The sequence below is a fragment of the Bos javanicus genome, chromosome 1 (assembly GCF_032452875.1).
Source record: "Bos javanicus breed banteng chromosome 1, ARS-OSU_banteng_1.0, whole genome shotgun sequence".
Taxonomy (NCBI): domain Eukaryota; kingdom Metazoa; phylum Chordata; class Mammalia; order Artiodactyla; family Bovidae; genus Bos; species Bos javanicus.
In genome coordinates this window covers 133,273,277-133,286,436 of record NC_083868.1, presented here as the reverse complement: position 1 = coordinate 133,286,436, position 13,160 = coordinate 133,273,277, and positions in this window count along the sequence as shown.

Here is a 13,160-nt window from a genome sequence, read left to right as displayed (position 1 = left end):
TCTTAAGCTCTCTTTCATGTTTTCTATGTTTTAGCTTCTCTCTCCTGCAATTCAGTTTATCAATTTCCTTTCAATTCTGTCTGATTTGTTATTTATTTCATAGATTAGGTTTTTATTTTAATAACTATACTGCTGTTTCTAGAAAGTATATTTAATTCTGCCTTTTGGTTTTATCTATTTTTTAATAGTGTCTCATAAATTTTTCATGCTCTTTATTGCTTGTTTTTATATCTTTAGTCATAATCATCCAGGAATTCATTCAACAAATACTTGTTGACAGCCTTGTATATACTAGTTACAATGGGCATTGAAAAGTGGGTAAGACATGATTTCTATTGCCAAGGAGGTATAAGGACAAAAACACAGTACATAAATTATGACACAGTGTGTAAGGACTAAAATAGACATTTGGTTAGAGTATTATGAGAAAACTGAAGGGAGAATCTAATCCCACACAAGGGGATTTGAGAAAGATTCCAAAATAATGTAAGGACTGAACTAAGTCAAAATATATTGGGAGATATTAGGCAGGTTATGTGATAAGAGACAAATTAGTAAAGGCAAGAAGGTGAATATATGCATAAAGAGTGCCAAGAACCGTCTTGGCTCCTATGACTGGAGCTTAAATTTTTGATGCTAGAATAGATGGAAGAGTGGGCAGGATCAAGAGAAGAAAATGGATGTGTGATCAGAGGCCAGATCATGAAGGACCTGGTAAGCACTGGAGAGAAACTCAGACAGTATTAGGTATTCAATGGGGACCTAGATTTAGGAAAGAGGAGTATATGGCCCACCATACAAAAAAAATTATCAGTAACAAATAAATATCAGTATTAGCTATTGTTGGCAAGTTGAATCTAGTATAGGGGCATCTGTCTGCTCAGGCTAGTAACAAAAGTATGTCAACAGATTGGAGAGTACAAAGTGAAGTTGCTCAACCGTGTATGACTCTTTGCGATCCCATTGACTGTACCCTACCAAGCTCCTCCATCCATGGCATTCTCCAAGAAAGAGTACTGGAGTGGGTTGCCATTTCCTTCTCCAGGGGATCTTCCCAACCTGGGGATTGAACCCAGGTCTTCCACATTGCAGGCAGATGCTTTACCCTCTGAGCCACCAGGGAAGCCCTTAGAGCATACATGCCCTGACTGAAGGTATTGAAAATCAGATAGGTAGATGGATAAGTAGGTAGGTATGTAGGTAGGTAGATACCACCAAATGGATAACATGCTACCCAAACAAATCATTTACTGGCTCTTACCTAGATCCTTTGTAATTAGTGTGTCTAAGGAAATACTGAATTCCAATTGCTGAGTTTTCTAGGACTAACTTTTGGGAGTATCTGCAGTAGTTTTCTTGACATCCAACTCTAGTCTTATGTCTGAAGTCACCTTAAAGTAAATATCAAAGGCAACTTAAGGGAAGAGAATGTTATGTAACCTCTGGAACCTAGCTGAGGTGTGGGTAAAGGGTGAAGTACTCAAAGGGGTTGACTGCCAGTGGCTCCTGAGGAGTCTACTCACTTTCCCAGAAATTTTAGCCAAGGGTGGGACACCATAAGGTATGTTCTCGTGTGTGACTTCAGGTACTTAGGAATTCTTAGAGGATCCCAGGCAATTGAAAATGGCACCATGCTCATTGCTTACTGAACAGATCTGCAGACATTTTCCTCCATGTCTGCAACTAGAAGGCAATACTAGAAAAGAGAGTCAATATTTATTAAGTGTTGGCTGTGGGCCAGACTCTGTTATATGCCCTTTATATGCATTATCCCATTATATCTTCACAATATCCCACTGGGTTAAGTACTTTTATTATTCCCAATTTGCAAATGAGGAAACTAGATTGTAGACAGGTTGAGAAACTTGCCCAAGATCACACAAAATGGAAGTGATTGAATCAAGATTCCAGCCCAAGCAGTCTGGCTCCACAGCCCATACTCTTAATTTCTATGCTCTGTTGCTTTCCAAGAGTTCAAAAACGCTATAAATGGAAAGTTCAGTTCAGTTCAATCACTCAGTCATGTCTGACTCTTTGTGACCCCATGGACTGCAGCATGCCAGTCTTCCCTGTCCATCACCAACTCCTGGAGCTTGCTCAAACTCATGTCCAGTGAGCTGGTAATGCCATCCAACCATTCATCCTCTGTCGTCCCCTCTTCCTTCTGCCTTCAATCTTGCCCAGCATCAGGGTCTTTTCTAAGGAGTCAGCACTTCACATCAGGTGGCCAAAGTATTGGAGCTTCAGCGTCAGTCCTTCCAATGAACATTCAGGACTGATTTCCTTCAGGATTGACTGATTTGATCTACTTGCTATCCAAGGAACTCTCAAGAATCTTCTCCAACACAACAGTTCTAAAGCATCAATTTTTAGGTGTTCAGCTTTCCTAATGGTCCAACTCTCACATCCATACATGACTACTGGAAAAATCATATTTTGACTAGATGGACCTTTGTAGGCAAAGTAATGTCTCTGCTTTTTAATATGCTATCTAGGTTTGTCATAGCTTTTCTTCCAAGGAGCAAGCGTCTTTTAATTTTATGGCAGCAGACATGAAATCTCAGGGATTTTGGAGCCCAAGAAAAAAGTCTCTCACTGTTTCCATTGTTTTCCCATCTATTTGCCATGAAGAGATGGGACCAGATGCTGTGATTGGGAGGGTAACAGGCAGGAAGGCCAAGGGTCTCCAAACGGAGGAAATAGCCTGCAAGTGTCAGACAATTTTATCTCTCTTAAGCGGCAGGAGGAAACAAACTAGCGATATTTTTTTCTTCTCTATACAAATTTAAAAGGAGGTTTCTCTTATAATACTGTGTTGCCACAATGACACCTGGTTTCACCTGAAGTTAACCATTCCAAACCTTGAGATAACCAATGCATTTTTCTTATGAAAATATTTGTCTTAAGCTATGTTAATGTACTATGCATTTACCGCAAATTCTGTCTTCAAGTCGGTTCCGCCTAATGGCTCAGAACCTACTTGACAAACCAGTATGTTAGACTCAGATATTGTTCCCCTAATCTATGTAAACAAAACTATTTGTATGGTAATCTGTCCTTCTACAAGATTCAAGTTAATCATTTTATGGCCCTGGATGAACCTTTTGGTGCCAAGATTATCCCAAAATGCATCTTATGGGTGAGGGGCCTGGTGCCATTCTGAGTTTTAAGACATTCCTTTCTTTCATTAACAGACTGTTAGTGACTATATAACATCCAGCTGAAGACTAGCAGGGGGGTACTCTTTCTGCCCCCTTCTGATGCTTATGTCAGAAGCTTTCTCTATCTCCTTTATACTTTAATAAAACTTCATTACACAAAAGCTCTGAGCAATCAAGCCTCATCTCGGGCACTGGATTGAATTCTCCTCTGGAGGCCAAGAATCCTGGCGTCTTTTCGTTCAGCAACAACCTTTCATCTTGGGGGCTCATCTGGGATCCTTCAGGACAAAGAAAGAATGCTTGGAGCTCTAGTTCTTTGTTCTCCTAGTGAACACATTTTCTGGTGTACTTTACTAACTCTACGGTGTGCTTGTGTGAATGAATGAAATGCCCTGCACAAAGCAAGTGAGGAGCCCTGCTCTGTGGTTCCACAGTGATCTCATAAGGCTTATGGCAGAAACCTGTCAGGGGTTTATACCGACCTGCCAATGCCAAGAGGCACCCAATGTCTCCTTCGGGAACCAACCAGAAATGGGCAAAGCATGTGGACCAAACTCCCCTTTCTCTGTCAAACTTTTCAGTCTCTTTGACCATTTCATAACGCCTTGGGAATTAGAAATACTAACCTAATCTATCGGATCATAGACTTTCAAGGGACTTGTGATCTATACTGTTACTGTGTACGTTGGCTTAGGTCCCAAACTTGGATTGGCAGTCAGGAAAGCGCCTAGCCTCGCTAGGAATCAAAAGTTTGGAAGCTAGCTGGAGCTCTAGCTCCAAGAACATCTCTGAGGTTAAAGGTTACTCAGATTGGGACCACAATGGGTTTTTTTCCTTTGGTAACGCTGGCTCTTAGTGGACCAGAGGAGGCTCGTATACTGGTGTGGTGATGCTTGGAAGGAACATCTCAGTTTTATGTTCGTATCTGTCTTATTGTGGTCAGGAATATACTCAGGGTCATGCACAGGCACTCAGGTGATGAATGTTTCCCCCAGCGGTCTTAGCTTGGGAGGCATTCCGGAAGATTACTCTAATTGCACCCCGGGTGGCATCAGAGGCAAGCAAGGATAATGGTGAAGAGCTGGACTTCAGGTAGGGATGCCATCAGGTCTACCCCTGGTACATCCCCACCCTGTCTCAGTGGTAGAACCGGGAGGGACAAGTACGGTGCCTGCGTTGGTAAGGGACAGATTAAGTCCAACCAGGAAAGAAAAGCTTTGGTGTAAAATCTGTCTACACCCCCATCTAGAGCAGTGAGGGACGCCTCCAGTAGAAAGATGATGCTGGTCTCTTTTTTTTCCTCTCTTACAGATGGGAGCTAACAATTCCAGCCTCACTCCTTTAAAGTGTATCCTGAAAAACTGGGATAGATTTGATCCCTAGGGCTTAAAGAAGACACACCTGGTCTTCCTATGTGATACGCGTGGCCACAGTATCCATTGGAGGACGGCAAACAGTGGCCAGTTGGAGGATCTCTAAAGTATAATACTGTTTTACAATTAGACTGGTTCTGTAGAAAACAAGAGAAAAGTGATCTTAAAGGATAGATTTCTCACTCAGTCAGCTCAAGATATCCACCGTAAGCTATTAAAACAGGCTTATGGACCAAATCCGTCTTTAAATACTCTGTTACAACTGGCTTAGACAGTCTATTATGGTAGGGAATATGAGGAAAAGAATCCCAGCATCTTTCCATTCAGCAACAACCTTTCATGATCTTCATTTTAATGTTCAGTTTTAAGCCAGCCTTTTCACTCTCCTCTTTCACTTTCATCAAGAGGCTCTTTAGTTACTCTTTGCTTTCTGCCATAAGGTTGGTGTCATCTGCATATCTGAGGTTATTGATATTTCTCCCGGCAATCTTGATTCCATCTTGTGCTTCATCCAGTCCAGCATTTTGCATGATGTACTCTGCATATAAGTTAAATAAGCAGGGTGACAATATACAGCCTTGACATACTCCTTTCTCAATTTGGAACCAGTCTGTTGTTCCATGTCCAGTTCTAACTCTTGCTTCTTGACCTGCATACAGATTTCTCAGGGGGCACATAAGGTGGTCTATATTCCCATCTCTTTAAGAATTTTCCACAGTTTGTTGTGATCCACACAGTCAAAGGCTTTGGTGTAGTCAAATGGAAAGTAGTGACATCTGTGTCATAGTATTCTTCGGTCTTCATCTGTAACACTCCAGAGGGCATGTCTTTCTGTGTACAGAAAAGCTTCATTTAACCCTCTACACTCAGTTGTATGAAGCCAGGAGGAGGCAACTAGATCCTTCCCATGATTTTCTGGAGGACATCACCAGGATAATCTTTTCTCCCACTACTACCATTTAGTGTGGTCTCAAAGCTGTGGTAATTTATCCATTGATTGGCCTGAGAGTATAAAAAGCTACTATGGGGGAGAGTAATATTGAATTTTCATGTTTGGCTTGTTTTAAAAATACTCCAGTTCTGACTGGAATCTTGGTTTACTAAGTTTGGTGGAGCCACAAATGTCACATCCTAAGTGCATCAAAGCACTTAGCATTTATCCTCCCTTCATCATCAGGCATCAATTTCAGATCACTTCTCCTCCTCTCTATGAATTCCTCCTCCTCTCTTCTATATAATGATATATCTATCATTAGAGATAGATGGAAATAATAATGCTTTTTCTTTGTTCATAAATATTTACTAAATAGCCACAGTACATTAAGCACTGTACTAGGTATTGGGGATACATCAGTGAACACTAACAATGATATACCAACAATCCAAGAGGTACTATAGAAGATACAGAGTACATCACAGCATTCATCATAAAGATCTATCCTTTCTGGAAGGGGGCTTAGAATTTCCACAAGCATATGAAAGAACACTGTAAACTATAAAGTCATACAGAAATATAAAGTATAATTTATATTATAATATATATTTCCTCCTTCTCTTTCTTTTCCTCATTCTTTTTCCTTTCCTTCTTCCCTTTTCAGTCTCTTAGGTCAATTTAAGGTTATCGAAGGATGATTAAAAATTGCTAGGTATCCAAGCTCATCTATAGATTCAATGCTGCTGCTGCTAAGTCGCTTCAGTCATGTCTGACTCTGTGCGACCCCAGAGACGGCAGCTCCCCAGGCTCCCCCGTCCCTGGGATTCTCCAGGCAAGAACACTGGAGTGGGTTGCCATTTCCTTCTCCAATGCATGAAAGTGAAAAGTGAAAGTGCAGTCGCTCAGTCGTGTCTGACTCTTAGTGACCCCATGGACTACAGCCCACCAGGACCTCCATCCATGGGATTTTCCAGGCAAGAGTACTGGAGTCTCTATCAAAATTCCAATGACATCTTTTACAGAAGTAGAAAAACAATCCTAAAAATCCTATAGAATCACAAAGATTTTAAATAGCCAAAACAATTTGGGGAAAGAAGAACACAGATGGGGGCATCACATTTCCTGATTTCAAATTATACTACAAAGGTACAGAAATCAAAACAGTAAAGTACTAGTAAAAAAAAAAAAAAAGACACACAGATCAATAGAACAGAATTGAGATCCCAGAAATAAACCCATGCACACATGATTAATTAGTTTACAAAAAATACACAAAGAACATACAGTGGAGAAAGGACAGTCTCTTCAGTAAATCTAGTTGGAAAAACTAGATAGCCACATGCAAAAGAATGAAACTAGACCACTATCTTGCAAAATATTAAGAAATTAACTCAAAACGGATTAAAGACTTGAATGTCAAACCTAAAATCATAAAACTCCTAGGAGAAAACATAGAGGGAAGTTTCCTTGATATTGATTTTGGCAAGGCGTTTTTGGATATGACACTTAAAGCGCAAGCAATAAAAGCAAAAGTGAACCAGCGGGACCACATCAAACTAAAAGCTTCTTTAGTTTGAACAGCAAAAAGAAAGGTTAATTGACAAAATGAAAAGTAATCTACAGAATAGAAGAAAACAATTTAAATCATATATATGATAAGTTAATTCACATATATTGTTAATACATAACTTGATAGCAAAAAAAGAGCAAAAACGAAAACCAACCCTCACATAATCTAATTTTAAAATGTGCAAAGGGCCTAAATAGACATTTTTTCCGAAGAAGATATATAGCCAACAAGCACATTAGAAGGTGCTCACCATTAATGCTTAGGGAAATGCAAATCAAAAGCACAATGAGATAACACCTTACACCTGCCAAAATGATTATTATCCAGAAGATAGCAAATAACAAGTATTGGTAAAGATGTCACAAAAGGAGAACTCTTGTGTACAGTTCATGGGAATGTAAACTGGCACAGCCACTGTGAAAAACAGTATGAGATTTCCTCAAAAAATTACAAACAGCCATATGATCCAGCAATTCCACTCTGAGTATATAGTGGAAGGAAATGAAATCACTATTTCAAATAGATACCTACTGTTTCATGTTCAAAACAGCATTATTTACAATAGCCAATATGGGAAGCAACCTAAAGGCCCGCTAATGAATAAATGGATTAAAACAAGAAAAAATATATACATATATATTTAATAGAATATTATTCAGTCATAAGAAATAAAGGAATCCTACCATTTGCAACAACATGGATGAAAACTAAGAGCATGTGCTAAGTGAAATAAGTAAGACAGAGAAAGACAAATAATGTATAATCTCACATTTTATATGGAGTCTAGAAAAGCTAAACTCTATGAAACAGAGACGAGAATGGTGGTCGCCATTGTTGGGGGGGCAGGTGAGGTTGGTGAGGAAATTAGATATTGTTAGTCAAAGGTAGAAATTTCAAGTTTGTACTAGGATAAGTTCTGAGGCTCTAATATACAGCCTGGTGATTATAGTTAACAGTACTTTAATGCACACATGAAAAGTACTAAGAAAGTAGATCTTTAAAGTTCTCATAGCAAAAAAACAAAGAAACCTTACCATAGTAGCTATGTGAAGTGATAGATGTATTAACTAAGCTTATTGTGACAATCATTTACTACATATACATACATATATATATATATATCAAATCATCATGCTGTGCACCTTACACTTACACAATGTTATATGTGAATTATACATAAATAAAGCTAGAAAAAATAAGATTAAATAAATAGAACTACAAGATGCTTATATAATCAGAAAAGTTCTCAGTAAATATTTATGGGGTTTAGAATAGAATACATGGTAAGGAAATAGAGATGAACATTCAAGAATTTTTAAAATAAAGTAAGCATTTATTCAGTATCTCTGGAATATCCACATCTGCCAAGTGCAGCGTCAGGCACTGAGAACAGTAGGAAAAGACATACATCTCTATCCTCAGAGAGCTCACATCTGGAGGGAAGACAACTGAGCACACAGTACAATGTGACAAGAACTTTGACAGGGGAAGGACTGAGGGGAGTACCAAGGAGAGGGTCTTAAACAAGCCTGAAGTGTCAGTGGAAGCTTTGCAGAGGAGACAAGTTATAAACTGAGTGCAGGACAGGAATTGTCAAGCTGGTCAAATGAGGGGAATCCACATCACCTCCAAGCAAACTTAGGGATAACCTCAGAGCACTGAAGGTCTTTAGAGGAATACAGGAAGAGTGTTTCAAAGAGTACAAGGACTTTCTCACCCAGAAAAGCCACAGAGGGAGAACACAAGATGGCAGTGGTGCGATGGGATTGCACAAAGCAGGAAGGCCTCTCAGACAGAAACTACAAATCTAATAGAAGTTGACAAGAGGTGCGCACTGGCTTGCTCACTGGGGGAGTGTGAAAGGGCACGGCCTTCCTGTAGGACAGGCTGCAGTATGTACTGAAACCCTTAAAAATGTCCATGGTCTTTGACCTAGAAACTCAACCTTCAGAAATTGATCCTTGGTGAAGATTTCCATACAAGGATGTTTAAAATGGCATTATTTTCAAATGGTAAAGAAGTGGAAACAAGCCAAACTTCACTGAGATACAGGTTATATGAACTGTGGCTAATTTACCTAATAAAATAGTTGATGACCAATTATAATCATGTTCTTGAATAATACTTAATGACAAGAAAATGCTCGATATAACATTAAGTATAAAAAATAGGATACAAAACTACATATACTATATGATTTACATTTTATTTAAAATTTACCTGTGTGTGTGTGTGTGTGTGTAAAAAGATATCAGCAGTAGTGAAATTACAGGCAGTTTTCTTTTATTCTGTAAGTTTGTCTCTATTTTTCAAAATTTAATCCTATGCATCAGTTCAGTTCAGTTGCTCAGTTGTGTCCAACTCTTTGTAACCTCATGAACCGCAGCACGCCAGGCCTCCCTGTCCATCACCAACTCCCGGAGTTCACTCAAACTCACATCCATCGAGTCAGTGATGCCATCCAGCCATCTCATCCTCTGTCGTCCCCTTCTCCTCCTGCCCCCAATCCCTCCCAGCATCAGAGTCTTTTCCAATGCCTCAACTCTTTGCGTGAGGTGGCCAAAGTACTAGAGTTTCAGCTTTAGCATCATTCCTTCCAAAGAAATCCCAGGGCTGATCTCCTTCAGAATGGACCAGTTGGATCTCCTTGCAGTCCAAGGGACTCTCAAGAGTCTTCTCCAACACCACAGTTCAAAAGCATCAATTCTTCGACGCTCAGCTTTCTTCACAGTCCAACTCTCACATCCATACCCCACTATTATTAGAGAAAAATAAGAAACACTCTAACAGAAAATATTAACAGAGGCTATTTCTAGAAATTTTCTTAATTTTATTTTATTTTTAAACTTTACAATATTGTATTAGTTTTGCCAAATATCAAAATGAATCCGCCACAGGTATACATGTGTTCCCCATCCTGAACGCTCCTCCCTCCTCCCTCCCCATACCATCCCTCTGGGTCATCCCATTTCTTAATTCTGTGTGTTTTCCAAAATGTTTTCCAAATTTCATACTATGAAAATGTGTGGCTCTTTAAAACAAATCATTAAAGAGCATTTTTTTTAAACTAGAAACCCAGAATGCTTAGGGAATGAGCTGCTATTTTAGGGGATTCGTGATTAAGTCCCCTGCTGAAAACAGGTGTCAGTTTAGCAGAGAATGACAGGGTGGCTCTCTCTCCTGCCACCAGGACCAGAGAACCTCCTATTGCCCTCCCACTTTTTCTGCTTCTACCTTTGAGAATGGGAAGTTGGTAGGGCTTTTGACCTTGATCTGTAGTAATGTAAAGGTTTCTCTCTGTTATGCCCTTTCTCTGTACCATGCATTAAGAGGGTATGCAGTAGGAGGGGTAAGGACAGTCATTAAGCTTGGCAGATACTCCCCAGAGTGCTTGGAGAGGATAGTCTACATAAAGGGAATCTTCTAAAACAAGTACTCAAATTCCTTTGTATAAAGGTCTCTTTTATCTCCTCACCATTCTTCATTTTTTGCACCAAGTTAATTAACAACAATTTTTTAACAAGCACTTCCCTGACAGGTAAGTATTTGAAGCCTGGATCTCTTCTCCTGTCTTTCCTTTTCCTCTATGTATTTTCAAGCTCTATGGAGCTTGAAAAGCATACAGTTCTTGGAGGAGACAGAAGCAACATTCAGACAGTATATTCTCTCTTGGTCTTTTTTAAACTAAGAATTAGTTCATTTCAGTATTTTTTAAGTGAGCCATTAAATTCATTGTGCTTTGCCTGATTGATTTTTTAAATGTGTTTTCAAATGTTTCTTTATGTTAAGTAATACATAAAACTTGTGAAAAAAGTAATACAGAAATATGTAAAGTGAAAACCTTCTCATATCCTTCATCTTCCAATTCAACTTCTCTCCCTGGGATTAAACACTTTTTTACTATGTTAATTTCAGATGTGCAGCATTAAAATTCAACATCCGCATACCCTACAAAGTGATCACCACCACAAGTCACCCAACAGTTGGGGCTTCCCTGGTGGCTCAGATGGTAAAGAATCCACCTGCAATGTAGGAGATCCGGGTTTGATCCCTACTTCAGGAAGAAGGGAAGTGTTCGATCTCCAGGGATGGCTACCCTCTCCAGTATTCTTGCCTGGAGAATTCCATGGACAGAGGAGCATGGTGGGCTACAGTCCATGGGATCACAAAGAGTTTGACACAGCTGAGCGACTAACACACACACACACACATACACACACACACTACAGTTGACCCCCTTCCCCTGTTTCATCCACCCAACCCCCTTTCCCTCTGGTGCCTGCTAATCTGATCTCTGTATCTATGTATTTGTTTTAATTTTATTCTGTTCACTCATTTTGGATTTTTTTGAATCCATGTATGAGATTTCCCTGGTGGCTCAGACACATGTATGAGCAAAATCATATGGTATTTGTCTTTCTCCCTCTGTCTTATTTCACTTAGCATAATACCTTCAAAGTCCATCCATGTTGCCACAAATGGCAAGATCTAATTCTTTTCTATGGGTAAGTATTATTCCATTGTACATATACCACATTTTCTTTACCATTCACTTATTAACAGACATTTAGGTTGCTTATCTTGACTATTATAAATAATGTTGCAATAAACATAGGAGTGCATATATCTTTTCAAATTAGTGTTTTCATATCCTGTGAACAAATAACCAAAAAAGGAATAACTGGGTCATATGACAGAGTTTTCTTAAGTTTTGGGGGAATCGCTATTGTTTTCCATAGTGGCTACAACAATTTACAGTCTCACCATCATTGTACAAATATTCTATTTTCTCCACAACCTCTCCAACATTTGTCATTTCTTATCCTCTTGACAATAACAATTCTTAATACAGGTGAGGTGATATCTCATTGGGGTTTTGATTAGTATTTCCCTAACAGTGATGTTGAACATCTTTGTCTGTATCTGTTGGCCATCTGTGTGTCTTTGAAAAGTGTCTATTCAAATCCTCTTCCCATTTTTTAATTGGGTTTTCTGTTGTTGCTGGATCATATGAGTTCATTATATATTTTAGATGTTAATCCTTTATGGGATATATAATCTGCAAATGTTTTCTCCCATTCTATAGGTTGTCTTTTTGCTTTGATGGTGGTTTCCTTCGTTATGCAGGAGCTTTTTAGTTTGATGTAGTCCCGCTTGTTTATTTTTGCTTCTGTTACCTTTGCCTTTGGAGTTACGTCCACAAAAACATCACTGTGACTATTGTCAAGGCACATGTTTTCTTCTAGGCGATTTATGGTTTCAGGTCTTTGCCTTCAAGTATTTAATCCATTTTGAGTTAATTTTTGTGTGTGGTGAAAGTCAGTGGTCTATTTTTTCTCTTTTGCATGTGTCTGTCTAGTTTTCCCAACTTCATTTATTGAGAATATCCTCTCCTCATTGTATGTTTTTTGCTCTTTTTGGTAAATTAAATGACCATTTGTGCATGGGTTTATTTCTGGGCTCTCAATTCTGTCCCCTTGGTAGATGTATCGGATTTTGTGCCAGTACCGTACTGTTTGTTACTATAGCTTTGCAGTATAGTCTGAAATCAGGAGCATGATGTTTCCAACTTTATCCTTCTTTCTCAAGATTGTTTTGGCTATTCAGGATCTTTTGAGGTCCCGTATAAATTTTAGAATTATTTGTTCAAGTTGTGTTAAATATGCCATTGTAATTTTGATAGGGATTGCATTGAGTCTGTAGATTACATTTTAACAATATTAATTATTCCAATCCATAAATACAGAATGTCTTTCCATTTATTTGTGTCTTCTTCAATTTCTTTCATCAATATCAGAGTTCAGTGCACAAGTCTTTCAGTTCCTTGGTTAAGTGTACCCTTAGGAATTTTTTTCCTTGTGATGTAACTGTAAATAGCAGTTTTCTATTTCCCCTTTTGATAGTTTTCTTAATTTCCCCTTCTGATAGTTTATTAGTGTATAGAAATGCTAGAAATTTCTGTATATTGATTTTGTATCCTGTGACTTTACTGAATGCATTTACTAGTTCTAACAAATTTTGAGTGAAATCTTTAGGTTCTCTCTCTATAATATCATTTCATATGCAAATAACAACAGTTTTACCTCTTGCTTTCCAGTTTGAATGACTTTTAATTCCTTTTC